The sequence below is a fragment of the Sorex araneus genome, chromosome 1, assembly GCF_027595985.1.
Source record: "Sorex araneus isolate mSorAra2 chromosome 1, mSorAra2.pri, whole genome shotgun sequence".
In the NCBI taxonomy this organism is placed as follows: Eukaryota; Metazoa; Chordata; class Mammalia; order Eulipotyphla; family Soricidae; genus Sorex; species Sorex araneus.
In genome coordinates, this window is record NC_073302.1 from 143,853,201 (window position 1) to 143,881,106 (window position 27,906).

The 27,906-nt window shown below is 36.5% G+C and overlaps 1 pseudogene; it reads right to left on the reverse strand.

Moving 5' to 3' along the window:
• Positions 1 to 14,066: 14,066 nt before the first annotated feature.
• LOC101556530 (heat shock protein HSP 90-alpha-like) lies at positions 14,067 to 20,627 on the reverse strand (annotated as a pseudogene).
• Between the last annotated feature and the right edge of the window lie 7,279 nt (positions 20,628 to 27,906).

Below are 27,906 nucleotides of genomic sequence, written 5' to 3' on the forward strand. Positions count from 1 at the left end.
CAGTGCTCATTTCCCACAACTAATGACACCAGCTTCCCTCCCATCAACCCCCACCCCCAGCCTGCTTATATGGAGGCACTTTTCTTCTCTCTCTCTCTCTCTCTCTCTCTCTCTCTCTCTCTCTCTCTCTCTCTCTCTCTCTCCCTCTCCCTCTCTCTCTCTCTGTCTGTCTCTCCTCTTTTTGACATTATGACATTATGGGTTGCAATACAGATAACTGAGACATTATCATGTTGGTTCCTTTACCTACTTTCAGCACACAGCCATTATCCAGAGTGATCATTCCAACTATCTTTGCAATAGTGGTTCCTTTATTATCCTAATTGCTTTCTCCCATAGCACCTGAGGCAGGCTTCCAACCATATACCAATTCTTCTGGCCCATGTTTCTACTGCCCTTGGGTGTTAATCTCATACTATATTGTTGTTTTTTAATGTCCCACAAATGAATGTAATCATTCTGTGTCTGTCATTCACTCCCTCTGACTCATTGCACTTAGCATGATACTCTTCTTGTTCATTCATTTATAAGCAAATACCATGACTTCATTTTTCTTGGTGGTTGCATAGCATTCCATTGTGTAGATGTATCATAGTTTCTTTATCCAGTCTGTTCTCAGGCACTTGGGTTGTTTCCAAATTCTGGCTTTTGTGAATACTGCTGCAATGAACATGGAAGTTCAGATAGCATTTCTGCTCATAGAAGGAAGATGATTTGGGGAGGCAGTTGGAGGTCACACCTAACATTGCTCTTGTATTATTTCTGGCTCTGCGCTCAAGGTCACTACTAGGAAAGTTTAGGAGACAAACGTGATGCCAGGATTGAATCAGGAGCACCTTAACCTCTTTACTAGCTCTTCCTCTCAGAATGCAGATGATTGAGCCTATGCTAAATCCTTTCTCCTGTTCCAGAAAAATAGCAGATTGGTGAAAGTACTTGTCTTGCTCTCTGCTGATCCAATTTGATCTTCAGTACAATGCCATGAACACTGCCAACAGAAATCTTTGAGCACAGTTAGAAATAAGCCTTGAGCACTGTGGGATGTGAACCCTCCTCCCCCCACACACACAAAAAAAACCTAAACCTTTATCCTGGAGGCCTAGGAATTAGGTCAGTGGCAAAGCAACTGCCTTGTATACATGAAGCCTTGAGTTTGATCATTGACACAGATCTACATTGCCAAGCAATCCTTGGATCTGCAGTGTTGTTCCTAGTACCACAACCAAGTGTATGATCCCTGGAAATCACAGCAATCGAGTATGTGAAAATCCTGGACAAGACAGTAAGTAAAAAAAATATAGAAAAGGTGTGGGGGGGGGAGGAAAGGGAAAAATTAGGAACAGGAAAATAAGGAATAGCACAGAAGTAAAGGTGGTTGCCTTACATGCAGCCCGCCCTGGTTTGAATCATAGCACCAAATATGGTCCTCTGAGACCATCCTTGAGAACAGAGCCAGGAATAAACCCTAAAAGCACCACATATAGCCCCCCAAATTTTTAAAGGGGGAATGAGGTGGGGCAAAAAATATAAAAACTTCTGATTCTTGTTCTAGTACTCAAAGATCCTGATGGTAAAATATGAATTTTAGAGGACTCCTAGGTGTGAATTCTTTTAATAATAGAAAACTAAATACTGTATCTGTCTACATTTATCATTGTTCTGCTAAATTTTGTTTTAATTAGCCATTGTCCTATTTTCATTAAGCTGTCATTTTTAATGAAGCGTGTGCATGATTTTTTTTCCCTGAAACCTCTGCTTAAGTATGATTCCAGACTTACATTCCTCCAAATGCTCAAAATCTCATTAAAATACAGAAATACATTAAAATACATCACATGGTAGATAGGAGTCATGTAAAAGAAACTATTTGAAAGAGAAACTACAGTTCTATTCACTGTATCACTGTCATCCGGTTGTTCATCAATTTGCTCGAGCGGGCACCAGTAATGTTTCCATTGTGAGAGTTGTTGTTACTGTTTTTGGCAATTGAATATACCACAGGTAGCTTGCCAGTCTCTGCCGTGCAGGCAAGATACTCTTGGTAGCTTGCCAGGCTCTCTAAGGGGGTGAAGGAATCGAACCTAGGTAGGCCGCATGCAAGGCAAACGTCCTACTGCTGTGCTATCGCTCCAGCCAGACGGTTCTATTAAATGAATACAAAAAGATCAGGATTGAGGAATTCAGTCATAGTTTGTAAAGGCATCCTTCAGACTCTAATAGAGTAGCTGTAGCGTTTGTCTGGAAGTAGAAAGGAAAAGGCCCTCACTCAAGGATCTGCGGCTACTACAGACTCTTACTGTTCAGTTGCTGCTGCCTCCTGGGGAAGTCTGAGTTATACTTGCCCACTGGCTCCTTCAGCCTCACACATGCCCCTCCCACCCTTTCTACATTTTCCCAGAGAAAACAATGTCATATAGAGGAGGGAAATACAGTGATCTCAGTTTTTTGTGTCTCAAACTCTAAATATAAAAAAAGCATGAAAAAGTAAAATTTCTAAAACGTGATGAAAGTTTCCTGCATGAACATTACCCCAAAATGAGTGTCTGTGTCTATCCAAAAACTCTGGAATCAAAATTTTAGAGTCATTGGACATGAAAGTTTATATTTTTCAATAAGCACCCAAATAATTCCTACAAACTATGCAGTTTGGGAACTACGAGCTTACAAACTTTGATAAACTATTTTTTTTGAAAATGGTCTTGTAAAAATGTCCATGGATTACAAGTAACTATTTTAAGAAATTTTCACCCAAGAAAACAGCTCTTATACCATGAAAAAGAAAACTGGGTTTTAACTTAAGAATTTTGTCCCAAGATATGTAGTTATTGCAATTTAAAAAATCCAATTATGGGTTATGAGCTACCTGAATAAATCTAAGAAAATGTAAATTTAAAATAGTTTTAGGGGCTGGAGTGATAACACAGCGGGTAGGGCGTTTGCCTTGCACAAGGCTGACCCAGGTTCAATTCCCAGCATCCCATATGGTCCCCTGAGCACCACCAGGAGTAATTCCTGAGTGCAGAGCCAGGAGTGATTCCTGTGCATTGCCCAGTGTGACCCAAAAAAGCAAAATAACATAAAATAAAATAGTTTTAATTGAGTAGATAATAACAAAATTCTTAGATACAGGGTTGGAGAGATTGTATGAGGGTTAAGATAAATGCCTTCCATAAGCCCAAACTGCAGCTGGATTCCTGGAACTATTTGATGCCCTGAGCATCTCCAGGGTGTGACTCTGGTTGCCTTTAATTTCCAAGAGAGCAAAACAATCCTGATTGTAAATAAGCTATATAGTGAAGTATGGTAGAATTGGACACAGAGTCCAGTGATCAGAAACAATGGATCAAACCCACCAGAATAAAGTGGAAGTATCCATAACTCTGTTGATCTTACACAGAGAGGCAAGAGAGTTTGATCCACCAGATATGCTTTTTGCCAGGCAGTCAAGAAAATATCATGTAAGCAGCATGAAATCTATCAGACACCAGTTGATGCCAGCAACATCTCTAGTTCAGAGGTTTATAAGCATTTCAGAGAATGGTGGGGCATGTTTGCGGATATTGAACTGCTTTGACTAGGAGAGTTCCAGGGTATAATCTCTGATTGATGGAACTACAAGTGCTTTTATTTTCTTTATTCTACCTTTTACAGTTTTTTTATTTTTCCAATTCAGCACCTATTGACAGGTGTTGAAACATTGTATGTTCGAAACCCAATAAGGAGCAACTTTGTCACTCTGTATCTCATTGTGCTTTATTAAATAATAATAATAATAATAATAATAAACAAATAAAGTTCAGCACCTATTTTATTTTCTTATAAGCATAAAATCAGTGACAAAATCAAAGAAAAAATTTCTCCTTCGTCATTAAGCTGGAAAGGTTTTTATTTGATTCTAGTGTAACTTGAGAGAGAAGGATAATCTCAGGTATTGTTTTGTCAAAAGATCAAACTTGTTATATGACAGAAAGGTGTTTTCTCTTTGTAACAATATTTGGTGCTGAGAATCCTGTGAGAAACTTAAGCACCATGCAATAAAATAAAATTTATTTTCTGCAGAAGCTCTCTTTTATATTTTGCTTGTTCATATCGATAGCACACGGGGTAGGGCATTTAACTTGCACATGACTGACCCGGGTTTGATTCCTCCGTCCCTCTCTGAGAGTCCAGCAAGCTACCGAGAGTATCCTGCCCACATGGCAAAGCCTGGCAAGCTTCCCGTGGTGTATTCAACATGCCAAAAACAGTAACAATAAATTTCACAATGGAGACGTTACTGGTACCCGCTCTAGCAAATCGATGAACAAGGGGGACAGTGGTACAGTGCTACAGTATTTCATTTACCAATCTCTGGTAAGCTAATCATCAAGAGACAATGAAACACTTGTGTCTTTTTGGAGGGATGAATCATACCAAGCTTTGCTCAGTGCTTACTCCTGGCTCTGTGCTTGGAAATATCACTCCTGGTGGTGCTGAGGGAACCATAATTGGTGCTGGCAGTCAAACTGGTGCTGAGGGAACCATAATTGGTGCTGGCAGTCAAATCTGTGTGCTTTAAAATAAGATCCAGTATATTGAAGCAATATGCTGTAGAAATAAGCCTTAATATATTTATCACTTTTAGGAGTTAATATTTAGAGTACTTTATTTTCCACATATCTAATTGACTACTTCAGTTAAATAAACTGGGAAAATTAGCTTATGTTTTTCAAAATCAGCTTCTCCATCAGCAGTCTTATTACAACATTTTGTGAAGGGTTTTATTTAGAATCAAATGAGAGGAAGTAGAGAGATAGTACCAGGATTAAGGTGCTTGCTTTGCACCCAGCCAAATCTGGTTCAACCCAGACAGATCCCACACATGGTCCCCTGAGCCCCACCAGGAGTGATCTCTGAGCACTGTCAGCAGTAAGCCTTGAGCATCACAGAGTGTTACCCCAAGACAAACCAAAATAGAATTAAACAAGAAAATATGTAAACATTTCTTGTCATTATATCAAATAACATTCTTTTAAAAAACAAAACATTTAATGTAAAACAACAAGATATTAAACGGTAGCCTCAGAAGAAAGAAGCAACCAAGTTTTCCTTTTTATAAAAAAAAATAATTATTTCTCAAAGTAATAAAAATTAGCCAACATTTAAGTAGACTCCTAAACCTATCTCTTTGGAAGTATAGTTCATAGCAAGAAATTATATATTTTGATTTTGCCCTCTTTCTGACACAGAGCTCCTGGAATTTCCTAGGTGATAAGAATAATAAAAGTGTCTTTTAATATTCTTAACATACTCCTTCCAACCACACCTAAGTTGGTGCTAATGAAATTTGCAAGTCCTAAGGGTCAGGGCCTTTCTTGAGGAACCTGCCACAGTATTAAAAAGTTTTTATCTCTTTTACCTGACCTCTGGAGAAAGAAAGGGTGGAGCAATACAGGTTGAAATCAGTCACCAATAATCAGATGGCAGAGGTGACAATGTCACAATGATAACATTGGTTGTTCTGACCTCAGTTCCTTTCACAGTACAGCAAGTAGCAACTATCCACGGTCAAGACACCACTGTGAAAAAAATCCCAGAACAAGGGGGTGAGAAACAGCTGCTTTCTAAGTAGCTCACACTGACACAGTGACACACTGAGAGGACTCACAGGGGCCTATGACTTCTTCAGTGGGTAAAAGCCCAAATAAAGTTCAACCTTAAAAATCTATTTGGGTCTTGCACCACAGGGATTGAAGGAAATTTGGGGATTGGGAGTACTGGAATACATAAAATCAGAGGAGAGGGCCAAGGTTAATAACAATCACTGTTCTGGTCTGAAAAAACCCAGTTCCTCCTAACAGAACTCAACTAGAGAACACAGCCTATGGCTTGGCACTTCTGCAGAGCCAATTCTGTAAATCCAGGAGATCAGAGAACTCAGTAAACTATTCTGTCTTGATCACAGTGTATATTCCTTTTGTTATGCTGTAGAGTTTGATTTGTTAGCAGTTAGCTGTCTGAATCAGCCCCCAAAACTGTGAGCGTTGGCCAGAGCCTTGCCAGGCTCTGTCGATCAGGCGGGATACTCTTAGTACCTTACCGGGCTCTCTGAGAGGAACGGAGGACTGAATCCAGGTTGACCGCGTACAAGGCAAACGCCCTACCCTCTGTGCTATTGCTCCAGTCCACATATTAAATACTTAAAAATTTAAGAAAGTAATTGTAAAAATATCTGAGATTTCTTTCCAGACAGTGAAAGGACAGCTTACAAAACTGAATTGAAAGGAACGATGATGAAAATGTGGAATTGTTTGTTAGGTGTGCCTGGTGTGCCCTGATTTTCGAAGACGGTAATAAAATTTAATTCTTTGTGTCATTTCCTACTGCCAAAACAAACAAACAAAAAACTGTGAGCATAGTTGGCCTTGGGGTTTATTCTGATACCTAACAATTCATAGTCCTACTTCTAAGTGTATATCCTAACCCTTCTCAATAATGAAATCTAATTGCAGTACCAGAAAACTACAAAGCCCATACTTCAAAACTTCTCAAAGGCACCCTAAAACAGAGACCCCCAGCTAGTGATTCTGCTCATCTGCAGAGCTAATATGAAGATCCAGTCTAAGAAGTTCAGTGATAAGTTCTGGTTTATTCAGGAGACTTGTTAGGTCACAGAACAAGTCTTAGAAAAAAAGTCTAAGATTAAAATTGTGCACATTGTCTATTTCTGCTATACTGTATTAAACTGAAATGGTAATAGGAGAAAAAACTGGAAATTTCACAAAGCAGACAGGAGGAAACACTCCCAACTCATTTTACAAGGTTAGCATTACTTTCTATAGCAAAGTCAGATAAGGACACAAACTGCAGACTAATATTCCTGATAAATATAGATGTAAAAATTCTCAGCTCACTGCTAACAAATCAAACTCTACAGCATAACAAAAGGAATATACACTGTGCTCAAGAGGAATTCTTCTCTGGGAAAGAAAAAGTGTGACATATGCAAATCAACAAATATGTTACAATACATTAATAGAACAAAAGAGAAATTATAGGATGATTTCAATACATGTAGGAAAAGCATGACAGAATTCCATATATATTCATGATAAAATATCATTAAATTTGATATAATAGAAATATACTTGAACATTATAAAGTCCCCAAAATAATACAGTTTGGGGCCAGAGAGATAGTACAGTGGGGAGTTTGCTTGACCTGCTTGCAGCTGACCCAGGTTTGATCCTGGCACTGTATATGGTCCCAAGAGCCTACCAAGAATGATCCCTGAACTCAGAGCCATAAATAAGCACTGATCACAGCTGGCTGTGACCTGCAAAATTAATACAGTCTAAAAAAGTATATAGGTAACATCTTGCTTAAAGCTTAGAGAAAATGCATTCTTATGATATGAACAATACAGCAAGAGGGCCCAGTCTACTTCTTTCTACATATTATTAGAAATATAGAAGTTCTTAGGACCTTATAAAATATTAGACCTAATAAAAATGGCAAATAAAATTAACATATAAATCAGTAGATTTCAAAAACTGAAAATAAGTTATCTGAAAAAAAATAGTAGTGTGATAACAAAATTATGAGGGATGAATCTAACCAAGTGAAAGAGCTCTACACTGTAAATTATATAGAACTAAAGAAGGAAATCGAAAATCACAAGTGAAAATAAAGGGCCAGAAAGATAGTATAGTAGGTATGAAGCGTGTTTTATATGCACTTGACCCAGTTTTGATTCCCAGACCACATATGTCCCCTGAGCCCTATTAGGAGTAACCCTGAGTGTGGAGCCAGGAGGAAACCCTCAATACACAGGGGCATGTTCCAAAAAGCAATAGGTAAATAAAACAATGTCACTGTCACTGTTACTGTCACTGTCAACCCGTTGCTCATAGATTTGCTTGAGCGGGTACCAGTAATAGCAAGACAAATCCAAAACATTGTGTTCATGGATTTAAAGAACGTAGACTGTTAGAATGTCCTTACTAACCACTAAATCATCTAGACACTCAGTATATATTCTATAAAGATTTTAATGGTATTTCTTGTATAAATAATAAAATTAAATACATCTAGGAAATAGTCATTGTCACTGTCGTCATCCCATTGCTCATCGATTTGCTCAAGTGGGCACCAGTAACGTCTCTATCGTGAGACTTGTTATTACTGTTTTTGGCATACCTAATATGCCATGGGTAGCTTGCCAGACTTGGCTGTGCGGGTGGGATACTCTTGGTAGCTTGCCGGGCTCTCAAAGAGAAGCGGAGGAATTGAACCTGGGTTGGCCGCGAGCAAGGCAAATGCCCTACCCTCTGTGTTATTGCTCCAGCCTCTAGAGAATAGTAAAGTGAAATATATCTAGGACCATAAAAGATATTTAAGAAATCTTTGAGAAAGAAGAACAGAGTCAAAATTATCATATTTCCTGATTTCAACTTATAAGGCTATAGTAATCAAAACAATATAGTACTGACACATATATTTAGGCCAATAAAACAGAATCAATTGGTCAAAAATCAAGTGGTCAAGAAGTCACTACAAGTGACTTCTATCACTTGTAGTCCCGTTGATCTTCGATTTGCTCGAGCAGGCACCAGTAACGTCTCCATTTGTCCCTGTCACGTGCTAGTGCAGCCTAATGATATCTGCTTGCTCCAGGTACAAGAAGAGCCTCAAATCATTCATTCAGGGATTTGATGAAGAAATCTGACCATCTAGTTGGTGGGTGGCCAGGAGGTCTTCTGAGGTCCTGTGGAATTCAGTCGGTAACAGCTCTACTCTAGTGGTTGTCTCTGAATCACATTACATGACCGGCCCATCTGACCAAAAATAAGCTCACACACCCATGGTGAATTAATCATTAAAATGAATGCTGGGAATACTCAGTAGGAAAAGTTAGTTTCTTCAATAAACAGTGTGGGAAATTTTTATACTAACTTGTATGAATGAGAAGAAACCCTTTTCTTGGGCTGTTCATTAAAAAAAAAAAAATCCTGAATAGCTCAACAGTATCTCTTAAAAAGATATTGGAAAAGTAACTGAAATTGGTAGTGATTTTCTGGATATAATACCTAAAGCAAAAGCAATACAAAAGCAAAAATTAAAACATAAGGAACCACATTAACTAAAAATATTTTTCACAGTAAAAGATACTATCAACAGATTTAAAAGGAAATGTATAGAATTGTAGAAATTCATAAATATGATAAAGGTCTAAATTACAAGATGTGTATAAATAGCACAACTGAAAAGCAAAAAGAAAAATATAAAAATTTGCACAGTAGCATCAAAACAGAAATTTTTTCAAATTTATTAAAATGCATATGGAAAACTGCTTGTAACTTATTATTGAAGTGAAAGTCAAAACCACAATGAGACATAGAATTCACACCTCTTGAAAAGGCTATTCTCAAAAGAATATGAAATAATAAGTACTGGCAAGAATGTGGAAGAAAGCAAAAACTTTTAGCATTACTGGTGGAATATAAATTGGCATAGTCACTATAAAAACACTATGGATCTTGCTTAAAAAATTTAAATTGAGTTAACTTGTAATCTAGAAATTCTGATATTGCATGTATATATAAAAGACAAAAGCTGAAAGTCTTAATAAGAGATACTTGAAGCCCTGTACTTATTACACTATAACTTTCATAAGAATAGCTTGTGTATTCTTCAGCAGATAAATGAAAACACAAAATGGGAACATTTTAATTAAAAAAATAAATAGGCTATCCAAATAGAATGGTGATAGTAAAAAATTATAAACTTCCAGTTCTAAGAACATGCTTTGTGCTGGTCATTCAATATGTGACTGGCCTAGCCTTACAGTCCTTAGTACGACAATATATCATTCAGTTATAATCACCGTGAGACTTATTATTATCAGTCCCGCAAAAACAATGCATAGGGGCACACAGCAAACCCACAGAATAGGTCAAAGGTGGGAAGCAGGAGGGAGCTGGATTCTCTACTTTTACTGGGGTCAATGATGGAAGATTTGGACATCATGGACTTACTTTATATTGTCAAATTTTAAATCTGGTAAATAACACTTTTCAATGACATTTAGAACATTTCCATTAAGAATCTAATGTTTCTTTAAATGCTCCTTTGACACTATAAACAATTTAAACAAAGACAGGACATAGGCATAAACCGAAAGTCTGTGTATTGAAGAATTACTTATTTATGTGGACTAAATCTTATTTGTGCATCTAATAGTGATATAGAAACTTTTTCTTCTTGTTAGCCAGCCCATACTTTTGTGAGTTGTGTCTACAAGAAAAAGTAGTATCTGAGAGAATAGGAAAAAAAAATTAAATGTGCTGAAATGTACGTTTCTGAGATGTGACAGCATTGAAGAAAATGACTGAGCTTCTAAAATGTGCCCAGCACTATCATTTGTAGAAGGCAGTGGGAAATGAGCCATATATAGCTTCTCCCAGAGAAATGAGATAAAAATGAGACAAATTATAATAAAGATTGGTGGAAGAATTTAGAGGCAAATTATAGGTCCTGTGGCATTTTCTTATAGTTTAATATAGGGGCAGACATTATGGGGGCAGTCTAAAGTTTCTAGGAGGAAATGGCACCTATGAGTAGAATGGAAGGACATGAAATGGGAGACCATTGCTCCCGGCAAAGAAATAGAAGCAAACAGCTTGCTGAGGAATGGAAAAACTTCTCATTGACACGAGTATAAAAAGTATAAAAAGTATGTGAATAGCTAACAGCAAGTCTGGCAAAATGAGCAAAATCTAGAAGTCACGAAGTATGACTCCAGGGCATTGGAAAGTCAGAGAAGGAATTGAAGAAAGGTGAAGGGTAGAATAAAAGATTTCATAATAAGTTAAGTATTCAGGAAAGCCACTAAATACTTCCTGGGCAAATAACAATTCCTATAGTTTTCTCTATAACTCCTGAATAATAGTATTACCACCATCCAAATGAGTAAAGTTAATCTAGAGTTGACATGGATAGGATGTAACTAAACCACAGCTCAACTTTATATGTGTCTAACCCTTGGGGAAATCAGGGAACTGTGTGGAAGAAAGTAGATTAAAACATGAAAATGCTAAAAACAACAATTTCACATGGTTGAATTTAATGTCAGAAGAACTCCACATCTTCTAAAATTAAATTTCAATTTTAAAAATTGAACTGCCAGATGCAGATATCTAAAAAACAGAGATGTCATTTGAAATTCTCAATCCAACTTATTTTGGCAGCCTCAGACTTTGCAGAATTAAACCAAAAGGTCCTGGCTTAATTCTCTTCTTTTTATAAGTCTGTCATCCTAATACTTTTTTTTTCAGTCTTTTGCTTTTTTGTAATTTCCCATCAGCCAAGAGCCTATTGACTCTTTCAATGCCTTTCAGGACCTGTGATTGTTCTATATTTCCCCTGAAGTTTCTATTCTCTGTTATTTATAAAATAAAAATAAGGACTAATTGCACAGAACATCTTAGAGACATTTTCCTAAGGGCCTCATAAAATCCCAAGAGGTGTATCAACACTGCTCATTACACTATAGAGAGTTTTCCCGTGTTTAGCTTATCTATATTACTTATAATTTTCAGGACCCAGGTTCAAAAGTAATAAAAGATGAAGGTGTATTGTAAATTTTAATTTTATTGTATTTTAACTCTTCTGGTTTTCTTTCTCAAGCAGTGTTAAATATCATCAGTAATATTTCAATTAGACTTTAATCCTTGAAAATCATTTGAAAATCTAAAACTAAGAGGGGCAATTGGATTGATTTGTAGGTGGGTAGCAAAAGGATGAAAGCTGAGTCTTCAATTTGATATAGACTTTTGAAAATTAGGTCACTAATCCAAATCAGCTTCATTTATTATTATTCTTTTTTTTATCTTTTTCTCTACTTCTACTGAAAAATTCCACAAGGAACCAAAATTTTCTGCATAAATTGTTTGCAAATATAGCTGGTTTAAATAAGTTTTTTTTCATTATTTCTGTGACACCTATACATGTTCATTGAGTTATAATGAAATCAAAGAATAGACATACTTATAACTGGAAGAAATTAACAAAGGACTCCAAATAATACTAAGACTGCAGAATATTATTTTAGATATCTTTTGAAGATTCACATATCTAATATTGAACATATACAGAGTTCATGGGTAAACATTATATAAATAGGTCACTAGGGATAAAGGATGATAGATGATATATCATTGTATCACTGTCATCCTGTTGATCGTCGATTTTCTCGAACAAGCACCAGTAACATCTTCATTCGTCCTAGCCCTGAGATTTCAGCAACTTCTCTTTACTCATTCTTTCCAGCGCTGTCACATTGGAGGTTCTTTCAGGGTAAGGAGAATGACACCCATCATTGTTACTGTATTTAGCATATCGAATATGCCATGGAGAGCATAGCAAGCTCTGCCATGTGGGCAGAATGCTCTCAGTACCTTGCCAGGTTCTCTGAGAGAAAGAAATAGTCTATAAGAGGTTCCTTCATGTGTGAGGCTCATCCGAATGTGTGGAGAGGGGCCTTGAGCATGGCTGTGGCTGGGTTCCAGAGGTCTTTGGCTGCCAGGGCTCTGCTCAGGGCAGGGAGGGAAACTCAATATACCCTACTCTTGAGGATCCCCAGCGAAGACAGCCAGATGCAGGGGCAAGATACTCTGCATCTTTCTCTTCCAGGAAGAAGTCTCTGGATCTTGGCCGTTGATGGGGTTACAAGGCGCAGGGGGCAGTTTGTGGGTGTGGCTGCCAAGCTACTGGAAAATGGGGGGTCTGGATGGAGGAGGCCAGGCACGGGGGCAAGAGACTCCTGGCCCCGAGTAGAGCCCGGGTAACCAAAGACCTCCGGAATCCAGCCACAGTTATGTTCAAAGGCCCACTCCACACATCCAGACGAGCCTCATACATGAAAGAACTGGCAGAGGAACCCAGGTATGTGGGACCCAGGGCTGAGATATCCAAGCCTGCTCAGATTGGGACTGGGCCTCCTCCACCCAGACCCCCATTTTCCAGGAGCTTGGCAGCCACACCCACAAACTGCCTCCAGCACTGTGTAATTTTATCAATGGCCAAGATCCAGAAACTATAAAGCAATGCTCCCAGAAGAGAGTGATGCAGAGTCTCTTTCCCCCGTGCCTGGCTGTCTTCACCGGGGCACTTCAGAGCACGGTGAGTTGAGTTTCCCCACTCCGAGCAGAGCCCCGGCAGCCAAAGATAGATGATGCACTAACCAAAATTAAGAGTAATTTAATAAAAAGTTTATTTTTCTATATATGCTACTTTTTAGTAGACTATAGTAGATTTAATTTAATTTTTTTTTAATTTAACTCCTCTGTATATGTTGCAATCTTTAAAGGAGAATTTGACTAGGGTGCTGCATTTCCATGAAAAAAACTTTTTGAACTACTCTTTGAACAGCTTTACAACATGGCTAGAAAAACTGAGAACTGTGTTGCTCTAAACAGTACTTTTCTTTGGAACACAATGTCTATGGATACTTACTCTCATCAAACTGGTTCAGTGCAATAGACTCCATTCATAGAGGTGTGGGACATGCAGTTGCTACTACAGGGACAGCAGGTGTCAAAAATTCTAAACCTGAGAGTTGGGTTAGCAAACATTACCTTCTTAAACATCAAGGTATGTATCTCCACACTTCAGTGACAGAAGATTTGGTCTCCTAAGGAAACCACTTACTCACTTAACACTAAATTAACATACATCTAACAATAGTATGTTAAAATAAGCCAACATAAAAGTAAATTAACTAGTTCTGCTTTAGTAATTAACATAAAACAGTATCACACTTAGAAGTGGAGAGAAATCTTATCTTCTCCTTAGGCAGTTATGTCATGCCATATACTTCTTAAAATTTCAATAAAAATAAAGATATATTCATTGAAAATATATTACCAGAGGGAATAAGATCAAGTATGGAGTGTGGGACAGGAGCTCCTGGGGCTCATCCCACTTCTTTCATGCGGGATGTCATCATCCCCTGTGGGTGGTATTGTAGTACTGTAATAAGCAGTGGACACAGTAACCATCCTTTGGCTCAACCATATAGGTCATTTCTAATCATTATCAATAACAATTTTGATTATTCCATAGATTCTGTTGGCATGGCTCTGGAGGTCTCTCAGGCAGAAATTGGTTGGAGAATAGAAGTGTGATCTTGTAATCCATGATGCTAGAACCTTCACTGACTTATTCTTATCAGCCTCAGCCTTTTGCTACAAGGTCTCAGTAATGGTCTGGGTTGATCTATAGGTATTTTCTGGCTACCATGTGGACTGTTGTCGAGTTGTAATTCAGAGCTTGAGCCTTCATAGTTCATTCCATGTTCACCATCCAGCTTTATGTGCTGTGACAATGTAGCATGGGAATGTTACTGGTCAGTTGGAGAAAACCACATTTTCCACTTCTCCAATGTGTCCTTCATGATTTTGCACAGGTTTTCAAAATTTGACTTTTCCCTTCTTGTTTATTTTTCTTCTCTTTGTCTTCTGGGGGTTCTAAGTCCTCTTTGATGACAGTCACCAAAACCTTTCCTTCAAAGTCCTTCAGTGACTGAACAGAGTATTCAAAGATGGGCTTAATCATATAGATCACTCCTAAATCTTCTAAATAGTGCTTCCAAAGCTGCTCTAAAAAATGTCAAGTTGAGTTGGCAACTTAGTTCTTGGTTTCATCTGTGATGTAACAAATATGTTTGTGGTTTTCCTTTATTCTTGTACAACAGTGCTGAAAGAAACCATCCTATCACCAGATGTGTCATATATTAGCAGCCCTGAAAGATTTTTCTGGTTCTGAGAATCTACATAGATTCCAAGCTTGATATTTTTTAGATAACTGTTCATACAACTTTTTATTCTCTTTATCTTCTCTCAGTTCAGTGAAGAGTTCTAAGCACTTTTTGACCAAGTTCTTTCTAATAACTTTCAAATTCTTCACTTTTAGTAGCATCTTCCAGGAAATATTTAAAGAGAGATCCTCAGTGTAATGAAATTCAAATACTCAGGGAATAGTTCCTTATGATTATGCATTATAAGAAGTTTGTAAATGTATCACTTAATGCTTTTTTCTTTCTGTTTTCAAAAAGCTCAATGAGAGCAGGTCTTGGGACAAAAAGAAGTGCTCTAAATTCCAACTATCCAACTGAAAAGTGCTTCATTGCTAAGTGGTTACCACCAGTTGTTGGTCAGAAGCTTGTAAAACTCTCTCTATTCCTCATTAGTTGATATCATCTGGCTTCCAGGAAAGCTTTGTTTTCTTCAGTTCTTCTTGATCAGTGTATTTGATTATCTTTCTGTTCTTGTCACCAACCTTATTTTCTTCTTTCTCTTCATCAAAACTAGCATCTTCTATGTCAAACTTGTCATATAACACATTTTCCTCTTCTTTCTTTTCTTCCTCTTTTTCTTCCTTTTCTTCAACCTCATCATCACACGTCTTTATCATATTTCTTCACCACAAAAATGAGTAACAGTATAGCTGATAAACTAGGAGTGTTTCTTTCTGATCTTTATTCTTTCCTCTAGCTACTTTGTCTGGTCCTCTTGTACTAGTTGATCTAGGAGATGAAGGTGACTCCTGCAGCAACTCCATGCAAACTTGGTCCTGGACTTGGTGATGGTGCCCAGGTTATGATCAAGTCAGACTTGGTCATGTTGATGCCAGTATCCATGATGGTGAGTGTGCTGTCCTACATGTTGGGGAGGAGATTTATGGGCATCTCCTTCCCCAAGTCCAGCTTCTTGGGGTCAGTCAGTCTCTCATAGTAGATTGCATCCAGTGTGTTTAAAGAATTGGAGATGAGTGTTTAAAGAATTGTTTTTAAAGAATTGGAGATCCCATAAGAAGATCTTTTTGTTGGAGTAAAAAGTGTTGATAGTCATGAACCTGAGCTGAACGATCTCTGCCTGGAAGAACTTCTCTTCCTCCTCTTCTTCTTCCTCCTCCCCTTCCTCCTTCTCTTCCTACATCTTGGAATACAGAAGTACACACAGCACAGATGAAGCTTCAGGACGCAGGAGCAACCTTAGATTTAATATTTGGATTTAACAAGTGTTTTTTTTAGACGAAAATAAAGAAATAGCTGAAGTTTAAATATTTTTCTTTGTTTTAAGATATATTTTTTCAATTTTCCTGAGTAATAAATATAGACACAATAATATTAAACATCAAGTTTTTGGGTATCTTTTAAGAGCGATCAATTTTAGACAGAAAATTGATTCCCTCCTCTAAGTAAAGAAATTCAAACTCTTGATATATTTGTCTTCCTTCTAATCCCTAATTTTGTTTATGTAAAATTTTGTTTCAGGGTTTATAGTATTTAAATGTGTTCTATAACCATAATTTCCTTAGTTATTTAGCCTTTTTATATTTCATTTGATTCAATAATAATCACCAGTTCTTTTACTGTAATTCTCTGTAGTAATTTCTTGGTTGAAAGAATTTATCATTAAATAGTTTCAAAAGAGAGGTTCATAATCCCTGTATGTTATGTATTTGACTACTCTTAAAAATGCAAATATGTTTCCTTTTACATTAGTGAAAAACTGTTTAAGGGAAGACATTATTGGTCAAGTCTCTTTATTTCTAACTGTTGTAGGTAATCCTCCAATTTCCCATCTTGAATATAACAGTGATTTAATGGTATTAATTTTTTTCTCCACTCATTTCTTGGTTGGAAAAAATTTACCTTCAAGAATTTGTTCAACATCTGTGGATCTTATATTCACTAATTTGACTCTTAGACATAGGCAGGAGATTCTCCTTCCCCAAGCCCCAAGTTTAAAGAAGACTGGGTTTACTGGTCTTAGGAACTTTGTGCTTATATCTATGCTATATCATATATATCATGAGAGTCAACATTTTCTAGCGGAAGAGTCTGAATTTGTTTTCAGAGCCTAACACAATTCTGTTATACTGTTGTTCTAACCATAGATCAAGCTACCACAGCTAGATCAAAGAATGACTAAGGATAATGATTTTGTGTGTGCGCGTGCATGCGTGCATGCGTGCGTGTGTGTGTGTGTGTCAGTGTGTGTGTGTGTGTGTGTGTGTGTGTGATGGCATGGTAAATTCACAGGTATAGACTAACTTATTCCTGTGTAAATAGATGAGGTACTTTATGGACCAAACATTTACATGTAGCCAAGAATACTCTTGCTGCACAGCCATGCTTTGGTTTAAAATTATAAGGAGTTGATGGGGGCTGGAGCAATAGCACAGCGGGTAGGGCGTTTGCCTTGCACGCGGCCGACCCAGGTTCAATTCCCAGCATCCCATATGGTCCCCTGAGTACCGCCAGGAGTAATTCCTGAGTGCAGAGCCAAGAGTAACCCCTGTGCATTGCCAGGTGTGACCCCCCAAAAAATAAAAAAATAAAACTATAAGGAGTTGAAAAATTATGAATAAAACCAGACTGTTGAAGAGTACATTTATCTGACATTTTAAATTCTGACTTATGGCACCTTAGCCTCCATTTATAGTCTTTTTTATACCTCCCATTAATTTAAAACATTGAGGTGTGACCTCTGAAATACTTCACTTGCAGTTTCATTTGAGAATTTTAGCTCATTTCCTTAACTAGTGATAAACAGTAAGACCAGTTAAAACATTTATTTCTATTTCTCTTTATTTCTCTCTCCTCAGATCCTTGTGAATTTGTCTTATTATTTAAGATACTGTTAAATTATACTGATTTTTTTCATTATAAAAGGTAACTTACACTTCCTATATGATGCCCAGGGATATGAGTCAGCTCTTTTGGGCCCTACTACTGCTAGTATGATCTGTGCAACACTCCCTAGGGTGGACTTACACACACTGCAACAGTACTAGCAGTAACAACAAAGGAAAGGGAAAGGGAAAAATAAAAACTAATAGAACAATGTACTCTTTTTAGAGATCAATAATGGTTATCTTCTTTTTTAAAAGTTAAGCATGATCTTTATTCTACATCTTTAATCTTCACAGTCTTATTATTTCCTTAACTAAAGAAATATTTTCAACTTCATTTATTTTGGTAGGTGCTCCCAAGCAGTGCTCAAGGGATTAGAAATTCACTCAGTGACCCTAATAACCAACCTGCCTAGACAGTTCAATGTGAGAGACCTGAAAATCGGGTTAACCTTTTCCAAGCTAGTAAACCATCAGGATTCAGATCATTTTTCTGAATGTTTGGAGTTCAAAGATTCCTTCAGAGACGTTACTTATTTTCCATTATTTTCATATTTTTTCAATGTTTGTTGTTTATTTTCTAAAATACACAAGGCCCACAAGGCTAATTCCAATTTAACTATCTATATCTATCTCTAATTTTCATTAAATTTGGAAAAATTTTAATCCTTTCCTTAACTTTTCTATCTTACTCTTTTTTTGTGCTTTTTCGTGCTAACTCTTTTTTTCTGGCCTCCAATTACACATTTTAGCCTAATCAATATTTTCCCATGTTATGATGCTGGGTTTTTTTTCTTTATTTTTTCATAGTGTGTTGTAATCTGGAGATTTCTATATTTAAAATTGAGAGAGCTTTAGACTTACTGGTATTTTTACCACTGCTGCATCTAATTTGTTGTTAATTCTATCCAGAATGCTCTTCATCATAGAAAATATATTTTGACTTATGGAAATTTTATATGCATCTTCTCTGTCTTCTACATACTTTTTGTGATCACAAAACTTTCTGATTCCTTCTTTGACATATGCTTATGCTTAAATAGCTCTTTGGAGATCCTGTACATGAATTCTATTTATTCGTCACACTTTAGAATCTCTTTCTCTTGACTGGTTTTTCCCTTCTTTGTGGATCATATTTTATTGATTCTTGCTTGCTAGGTAAACTTTTTATATAATTAAAAGCTTTTTATATAGTTAAAATCTTACCTAACAAGCCAAGAATGATAGTAAATTTATATAGTGTTGGGTGATAGAAATGATAGTGAGTTTCATAGCATTGGGGGCTGGATTTTTTGGTGACACTATAATATTTTAAATATTGTTCTGGGATACAATTAAGATGCTTGGTGATACTGTGAATCATTTGAAGACAGTATTTCAGCTTTGTTAAATAGTACAAAAGTAACATCAGCCTCTCAGTATAAAGCTATACTGATACTGGTCTCATTAAGGCAATATTCATGAGAACTTTATCTGACAACTACGTGACAAGCTTTCCATTTTAATTGGTAAACTATTCCTTGTCCTCTCTGAGCCTTAGATATTTTTCTATCTATATGATTGTAATAGTACCACCTTATAGTCATTTCCTCACAACCATTCTAATTAGTACTTTGCTGTTGATTCAACTAAAATCCTCCAGACTCCCAGAGAGCTATCTACCTCTTCCCTCTCTCTGATCCTTCCCTCTCTCTGAACCTTTAAATTTTCCCTCCTAGGGATTACTCTCCTATGTGGTTTTCTGTGAAGTTTCTGAAAACAAAACAAAACAAAAAATGTTACATTCATTTTGGCAGTTGTGTTAGTTGTTTCAAGCAAGAAGTTAAATTTATCATTGTTACTTCACATGTCACAAATCAGGAGTTCTTTCGTGATACAGTTTTAACAAAATGCTGCAAAGGACAATTATTTTGGATCCTGCTATTATGCAATGATGGTGACCAGAGATAAAAATAGTAGCAACCTAGAGAAAATAGGCTGGCACCATCTTGGAGGACTGGGAAAGGAAAAAGAGGATCACTAAGGATACCTGCCAGCAGGGTAATATGACACTATGATTTCTTTTATTCCCTTGCTGCCCTAATTTGTGCTCCTCACTCTGTTAGTTTTCCCTCCTAAATCTTGTTAGGTATCTATTAGCGTTCATACAATGACAGTTACTACTCTACTGGAAACTAGAGAGAAAATTAAAATTATTTATTTTCTCTTAAGAGCGATAGCACAGCGGGTAGGGCATTTGACTTGTACACGGCCAACCCGAGTTTGATTCCTCTGCTCCTCTCTGAGAGCCCGGCAAGCTACCGAGAACATCCGGCTTACACAGCAGAGCCTGGCAAGCTACCCGTGGCATATTCATATGCCAAAAACAGTAACAACAAGTCTCACAATGGAGACTTACTGGTGCCCGCTCGAGCAAATCGATGAGCAATGGGATGACAGTGACAGTGACATTAGTTGCCAAAAGAGGGAATGTGTGTACTTGACTCTTGACTTGGAAATAGGAGAGAACTTTTGGGATCCTTTCCTTTATATATAGTTCAATAAATAAAAAATTACCTTGGGAATTTTAGTATTTCCCTAAATACTTTCTGACATTGATTTCTTAAATCAGACAGTTTCTAAAGAAATTACCATTGTTCTGTCATCAGTGTAGGGTACTCTCAGAGCCATTTTCAGGACATAGAGACACATCAGAACCTCATTTAAATGTAATTTACTTTCTAACGCTGTGTCACTTGATTACTGAATTAGGAGTTCCTTAAGACGTCTTTTATTTTTAAAGGAATCACTCTTGTAATATTTCTTTCACTGTAGTTTAATTTACTGATATCTTCTCCTACAGTTCTGATTTACTTGTTTTCCAAAATTCAACTGAATAATTATATTTATGAGAAAATTGCACTGTCAGTAAAATAAAATAGATCACAGCTTACCTTTCGATGTTCCATCTGCTTAACCATTTATTATTAAATAAATTATAAAATGATTTATTCTTTAAAATGGCATGTTGGACTCAGGAAATTTAAAATAATGTTATTGCCCTAAATGCCTTTGTCGACATTTTATTGTTAAATATGAAGGTCTAGGTTCTAATTAGAGAAACATTATCTATGGTCTGTGCACAACTGAAATATGCACTAAAATGTAGACTAACAGAATAATAAATTTAAATTTATTAATGACTTTTACATGTGAATGAAATTGATCCATAATAACATCAGCCCCAATCCCAAATCTGACCAATTTAATAGAGTACTATTTTTTATTGTGTTAAAGCTAATATCAAAAAAAGCTAATACCATGTCATGTTTATATATCATATCTCATTAATTATTTTAACTATTGTTTATTTTAGGTAAGTGATATGATTTGCAAAGTAATGATTAGTTATTTGAAACCTTAAGCTGAAGAACCTAAGGAAAACCAATAGGTTCTTAGAGTTGTATAATCTCCCAAAGCTGAATGAGGAGGAAGTTCAAAGCCTGAACAGGCCAATCACAAGGAAATTGAAACAGTTATTAAAAATCTCCCCAAGAATAAAATCCCATGGTGAGTTCATTGGTGAGTTCTATTAAGACTTCAAAGATTTACTACCTTTACTCCTTAGGTTCTTCCAAAATATTGAAGACAGAGGTACCCTTCCAAACATTTTTTATAAAGCTAATATTACACAGTACCGAAAGCAGACAGATATACTTCTAAAAAATATTTCAGACCGATCTCTCTGAACATACATTCAAAAATTCTTGACATGGGGGCTGGAGAGATAGCACAGCGGAGAGAGCGTTTGCCTTGCATGCGGCCGACCCGGGTTCTATTGCCAGCATCCCATATGGTCCCCTGAGCATTATCAGGGGTAATTCCTGAGTGCAGAGCCAGGAGTAACCCCTGTGCATCGCCGGGTGTGACCCAAAAAAGCCAAAAAAAAAAAACCAACAAAAAAATTCTTGACAGATCTTAGTTTACTCAATCCAAAAACATATCAAAGAACTCATACACCCCAATCAAATGGTATTCATCCCAGGGATGCATGGATGGTTTGACATTTGCAAATTGATTAATATAAGACATCATATTAGTAAAAAAATCATAAAATAAAATAGATTATATGATTAAACCAATCAATGCAGAGGAAAACTTTCACAAGATACAACTTTTATTCTTGATTTAAAAATGTACTCAACTAAAGCATGTAAAGAACTTTGTTCAACATAGTAACAAGCCCACAGCCAATATCATTCCTAATGGTGAAACAACTAAATTATTCTCTCTGAGATCAGGCCCAAGGCAAGGATATCCACTGTTTCCACTTTTATCCAATATAGTATTATAAGTTCCAGTTACAACATCAGACAAGAAAAGCAAATCAAAAGAATTGAAAAGAAGTAAATTTATCACTATTTTCAGATCACATGAAAACACATATTGATGACCCTAAGAATCCACAGAAAAGTCTCCCAGAAACAATAAACCAATATAGCAAAGTAGCTGACTACACAGTCAATATACAAAAATAGATCACAATCTTTTTTACAAATATTGAATTAGAAGATAAAGTGGTCAGGGAATCTATGCATTTAATTAATATTATTTATGCTAAGAAAAAAGTCAAAAATGAACGTATTAGGCAACTGTTAAATTAGACTAATAGTTATAATTTTTTTCATGGGTTAGGGTCAGTATAGGATTAGGGTTAAGTTTATAAATGGATTCCATGTTAAATTTGACAGATTTAAAGTTAAATATGAAAGTAAAGTATATGGAAACTGTTAAGTATAAACTAATTCATATATTTAGAGTTAGTGTAGAGTTAGGGTTAAAATTAAGGTTACGGCTAGTGTTAGTGTTTTGTTTGTGTAGGTATTAGGTGTTAAGATTGGCAGTATTTAAAGTTAAAAATTAAAATAAAGTGTGTATTAACTGTTAAATATAAGCTATTTGATAGTTCATTTAGGCATAGATCTGGGCTTGAATAGAGTTATAATTGGTCTCCAAATTAGTGTTTAAACTAGGGTTAGGGTCAGATTTGTGTTAGGATTTGGTGTTAGGTTTGGTAGCATTTTGGCAGTTTTTAATTTAGGCTAATTCATAATTTTAATATTAGACATGATTAAGGATTAGTATAGTTTTAGGGTTACTAATTTTTGCTATTTGGTAGTTTTACATTCAGACATGGGTCAGAGTTACTATGGGGTTAAAGATAAGATTAAATTTCTGGCTATAGTTAGGGTTAGGTTTGTCTGGGCATGGTTTAGGATTAGTTAAGGATTAAGGTTAATATTAAAATTCATGTTTTCACAAAAGGCAAGGCTTAAGCCAACTGATAGCATAAATTTAATAATTACCCTAAGCTTAACATTCGTTTTCAACCTCAAGCATTAGCCAAACATAAACACTAACCCTAGCCCAAACTGCAATCCTAACTCAATGGTAAATATCCTAGCCTAGGCCTAAACCATCAATTAGACTTAACTTAACAATTATCTTATATGTAACTTTCATTGTAACTTTTAACATAGTTAAACCTAGCATTGCACAAATGCTTACCCTACCCATAACTTTCACTCTAAGCTTAACCCTAAACCAACAATAGCCTTAGGCTAGCCAAGGCCTAAATCTACAGTTTAGACTAATTTAACAATTACTCTGTATCTAACATTCACCTGCACTATTGAGCATGCCAAATCTAAACCTAACCCAAATAGGAACCCTTATATCTAACCTTTACCTAAGCCCAAGTATAAACTTATCATTTTTAACACTGAACATAGACAAACTTTAGCCCTAATCAAAACCTAACCCTACCCCAACCCCTAATCCTATCCCTAACCCTATAATAAACTTTCCCTAGCCTGAACCTAATCCTACCTTTAGCCCATTTGCCTATATTTGACAATTGCCCTGTACCTTTCATTTTCAACTTCCATGTGACCAAACCTAAACCCTAATCCTAACCTAAAACCTAATTGAAAACCTGAACTTCATCCTAAACTTAACACTATAACTTTACCCTAGCTTAAATGTAGAACAACAAATTAGCATAAATTTAATAATTGTCTTATACTCATTTTCAACTTTGAACATAGCAAACATAAATCCTACCCTGACATGAATGCTAACCCTAACCCTAATACTAATCTTACCCTATGAACCGACCACTGCCCTAATTTGCTATTGCCCCCTATAGCTAACTTTCCTTTCCAACTTTAAGCATATTCTCCAACAAAACACAAACAAAAACACTAACACTAATTTTAGCCACAATCATAACCCATGTTAAAGTTACCTTGGCCTAGACCTAAACCTATCAATTAGACTTAATTTAAGACCCACCCTATACCTAACATTTATTTTCATACTAAACATAGCCAAAACTAAAACAAATCTAAACCCTAAACCTATCACATACCCTTACCCTCTAATTCTAACTCTAAAGTTAATCCTAACCTCACCCTAATCTCAGCCTGAACCTACCACCACCACCGTCGTCGTCATCATCATCATCATCATCATCATCATCATCATCATCATCATCATTCCGTTGATCGTCGAATTTCTTGAGTGGTCTCAGTAATGTCTCTATTCGTACTAGCCTCAGATTTTACAAGCCTCTCTTTACTCCTCCTTCCCAATGGTGCCGCATTGGAGGCTCTTTCAGGGTCAGGAAAATGAGACCCATTGTCGTTACTGGTTTTGGCATATGAATACGGCATGGAGAGTTTGCGAGGCTCTCTCATGTGGGCAGGAAACTCACGGTAGCTTGCCAGATTCTCCCAGAGGGAGAAGTAGGCTATAAGATGTCTTCCAGGAGTTTGGTTTTAAAGTCTCTGGATGTAGGCCATTGGTGGGACTACAGGGCGCCAGGGGCAGTCCCTGGGTGTGACCTCCTAGCTACTGGAAGATGAGGAGTCCGGGCGCAAGATGCCTAGATGATCTGAGCAGGCTTGATAGTGTTAGTCCCCGGTCCCACACACCCGGGTTCCTCTGCCGGTTGAAACTACCAACTATCCTAAATTTAACATTTGCCCTATAGCTAGATTTCACTTTCTACTTCAAGTATAACGGCTCATAATCACTAACCCTAACAGGATTCCTAACCAAAACTTTAGTCACTACCCCTTTTATAATACATATTTGATCAATCCTGATTACAATGATTTTTACTTTTTCTACAAAATTTGAATTGTCACTAACTGTCATTTAATATAATTCTATGATATTTATTCAGTATTAAATGGAAGTATAAAAAATTGTCCTTCATTTAGAGCAAATGTTAATGCCTCTATTTTTCTACACCTCACCACAGCTTTATATATAACAGACCAGCTGTTATAACACATTAAATTAAAAATTCACTGATTACATTAAATTATTCAGAATAAAGCAAATCTATTTTTTTTCTAATTCCATTAGAATCCATCACAAATGATTAAGCTATGTATAGCCAGTGTTGTCACTGGTGAGTTATAATTCATATTTCTCAATGGCATAACACCTAACTAAATGCTTATCATTTAAGTCTTTACATAGGTCACTTAACTGGTATCTTTTCATTCAGCGTCAATAATTTGATGCTTATGTTAAACTGAATGAAAATAAGAGTTTTATTATATCTGAGTCTATTCCTTTTGAATACAAGGGTGGATTCTTCATTCCAAAGTGAACATGCTTTCATTAAATAGATATCCAACAAAATTTACCTTCTTCTCTAAGTGTCTCAAATTTTAGATGAAAGGAACAGCTTCACAGTGTGAGGATATCAGAACAGATTCATTTACGAATGTAGATATGAAATTCCACGAAACAAATTAACATGAGGCAATTACTACTGTTATAGTTTATCCCACAGGTAGAGAGGAAATGTGCCTAGTCAAGAGTGATGGTATTTTATGTCATACAGAACTGTTTAAATTATTGAAATTCTATTTTTTGTTTATTTGGGCCACTTTTGGCAAAATCAGAATTATTCCAGGCTCGGTGCTCGGGGATGGGTGCTCAGGAGGCCATGTGGTACTGCAGATTTGCCCTAGACTTCCTGCTTACAAAGCGTGTGCCCAACCCATTGAATTACCTCGCCAGTCCTAGATATTCATATTGAATTCTTTAAAGTAAACAACAATGACAAAAATCAGAGTGATCAATGAAAATAAATACCCAAATACCAGAAACAGGTGTAGGATATCCTGAGAAAAGAGTGAAGAAAACTTCCAGTAAGTCAAGTGAGGTGATATTACATTAGCCTAGTGTTTTTATTTTTATCCTTTTTGTTTGACTGCTCATATAGACCTCAGTCACAGTGGTTATCACTTTGTTCCCAAATAAAGATTAACCACTCAAACCACTGGATCTTCTGAGTAGGAAAAAGTACATTAGGTCAAACTAGAACTTCTAACAAAATGTTAGCAGTTAAAAACTTTTGTATTTTATTTTATGAGAAAGGATCTGAAACATATTAAATAGTCTAAAACATTAAATAAAATGCAAATTGGATCTAAGTTCACATAGAAAATCTTTATTTTTGGACTGTACCATGATACTGGCCTTCCAACCTATATCAAAATAGTCTCACTTATTAAATTCAGATCTTATATTTTTTCTTAACACTTTTCACTCATTGTCCCTTCCAGAAACTATCTTATCACAGGTTACATGACCCAAATTCTTCTTGAATCCCCTAACCCCTTAGGAATTCTTTCTTAGAAATCTTAAGAGCACATTTTCTTGTGCACTCTTTAATATTAGAGATCTCCAAAAATTTTATTTTTATTATGGCTTCAAATTTATAACATTTTTCTCCAGCTCAGAGCTTTATCTTCATCAACTAAATTCAGTTTTCTCTGATAAACTATACTCATAAATTGTGAAGAATAAATTGATATTATTTTTAAGGCTAAACCTCTATAATCCCTATTATATTTTGCATAAATATAACACACTCAAGTAAGAAACTTTGTTAAAGAAATGCCTTACACAGAATGCCTTATATTGCTCATGAAGTGATTTGAAATAACTATGAATGAATATAATAAAATATGTAGGCGGGAGTCTCCTGCCCCCATACCTGGCTGTCTCCACCAGGGCTCCTGGGGGTGGGGGGGAAGTTGAGTTTCCCTCCCCGCCCTGAGCAGAGCCCTGGCAGCTGAAGACCTCTGGAACCCAGCCACATCCATTCTCAAGGCCACTTTCCACATGCTCAGACGAGCCTCACCCATGAAGAAACCAACAGAAGAACCCAGGTATGCAGGACCCAGGGCTAAGATCTCCAAGCCTGCTTAGATCAGGACTGGGTCTCCTCCACCCAGATCCTTCTTTTTCCAGTAGTTTAGCAGTCACACCCACAACTGCCCCGGCGCTGTGTAATCTCAACAGCTAAGATCCAGAGACTATAAAACAAAGCTCCCAGAAGCACAGCCTCGACTTCTTATTGACTAGTTCTCCCTCTCAGAGAATCTGCCAAGCTACCGAGAGTATCCTGCCTACACGGCAGAACCTGTCAAGCTCCCTGTGGCGTATTCAATATGCCAAAAATAGTAACAATGATGGGTCTTATTCCCCTGATCTTGAAAGAGCCTCCAATGCGAGACTGTTGGGAAGGACAAGTAAAGAAAGGCTGCTAAAATCTCAAGGCTAGGACGAATGGAGATGTTTCTGATGTCCGCTCGAGCAAATCGATGATCAATAGGATGACAGTGATACAGTGATACAGTAATGTAGGACTAATCGTTAAAATCATTAAAAAAATGTTAAATCGTTAAAATAATGTAAAAGGTATTTACAGGCCATTCAAAAATAATTTGAAAAATGAAAGGACATTAAATCTAATCTAGTCTAACTTTTATCCAGCTAGTTCTGAACTTTTATTACTAGAAAACAAATTTTCCACCTTGCAATCATACACTATTTTTTCAAGTTATTTATTTTAGTGGAGGCCATACATAGAACTTCCTCCTGGCTCCAAACTCAGGTATCATTTCTGCACTGATTGGGGAACCACATATAGTGCCGGAGATTAAATAAAATTGGCGTGTGCAAGGCAAGTGCCTTATCCACTCTACTATCTCCAGCACCAACATTATTCCTATATAATGTTTATATACAGTGTTAAAATATAATAACCAATTCTAAATACTAACTTTCCTGTACAGCATTCTTGATACTAATTCCCTAAGTCCTAGTTCTTAGTCAAGTTAGAATTTTAAAATAATATATTGTCTCTGTTCTCTTCTG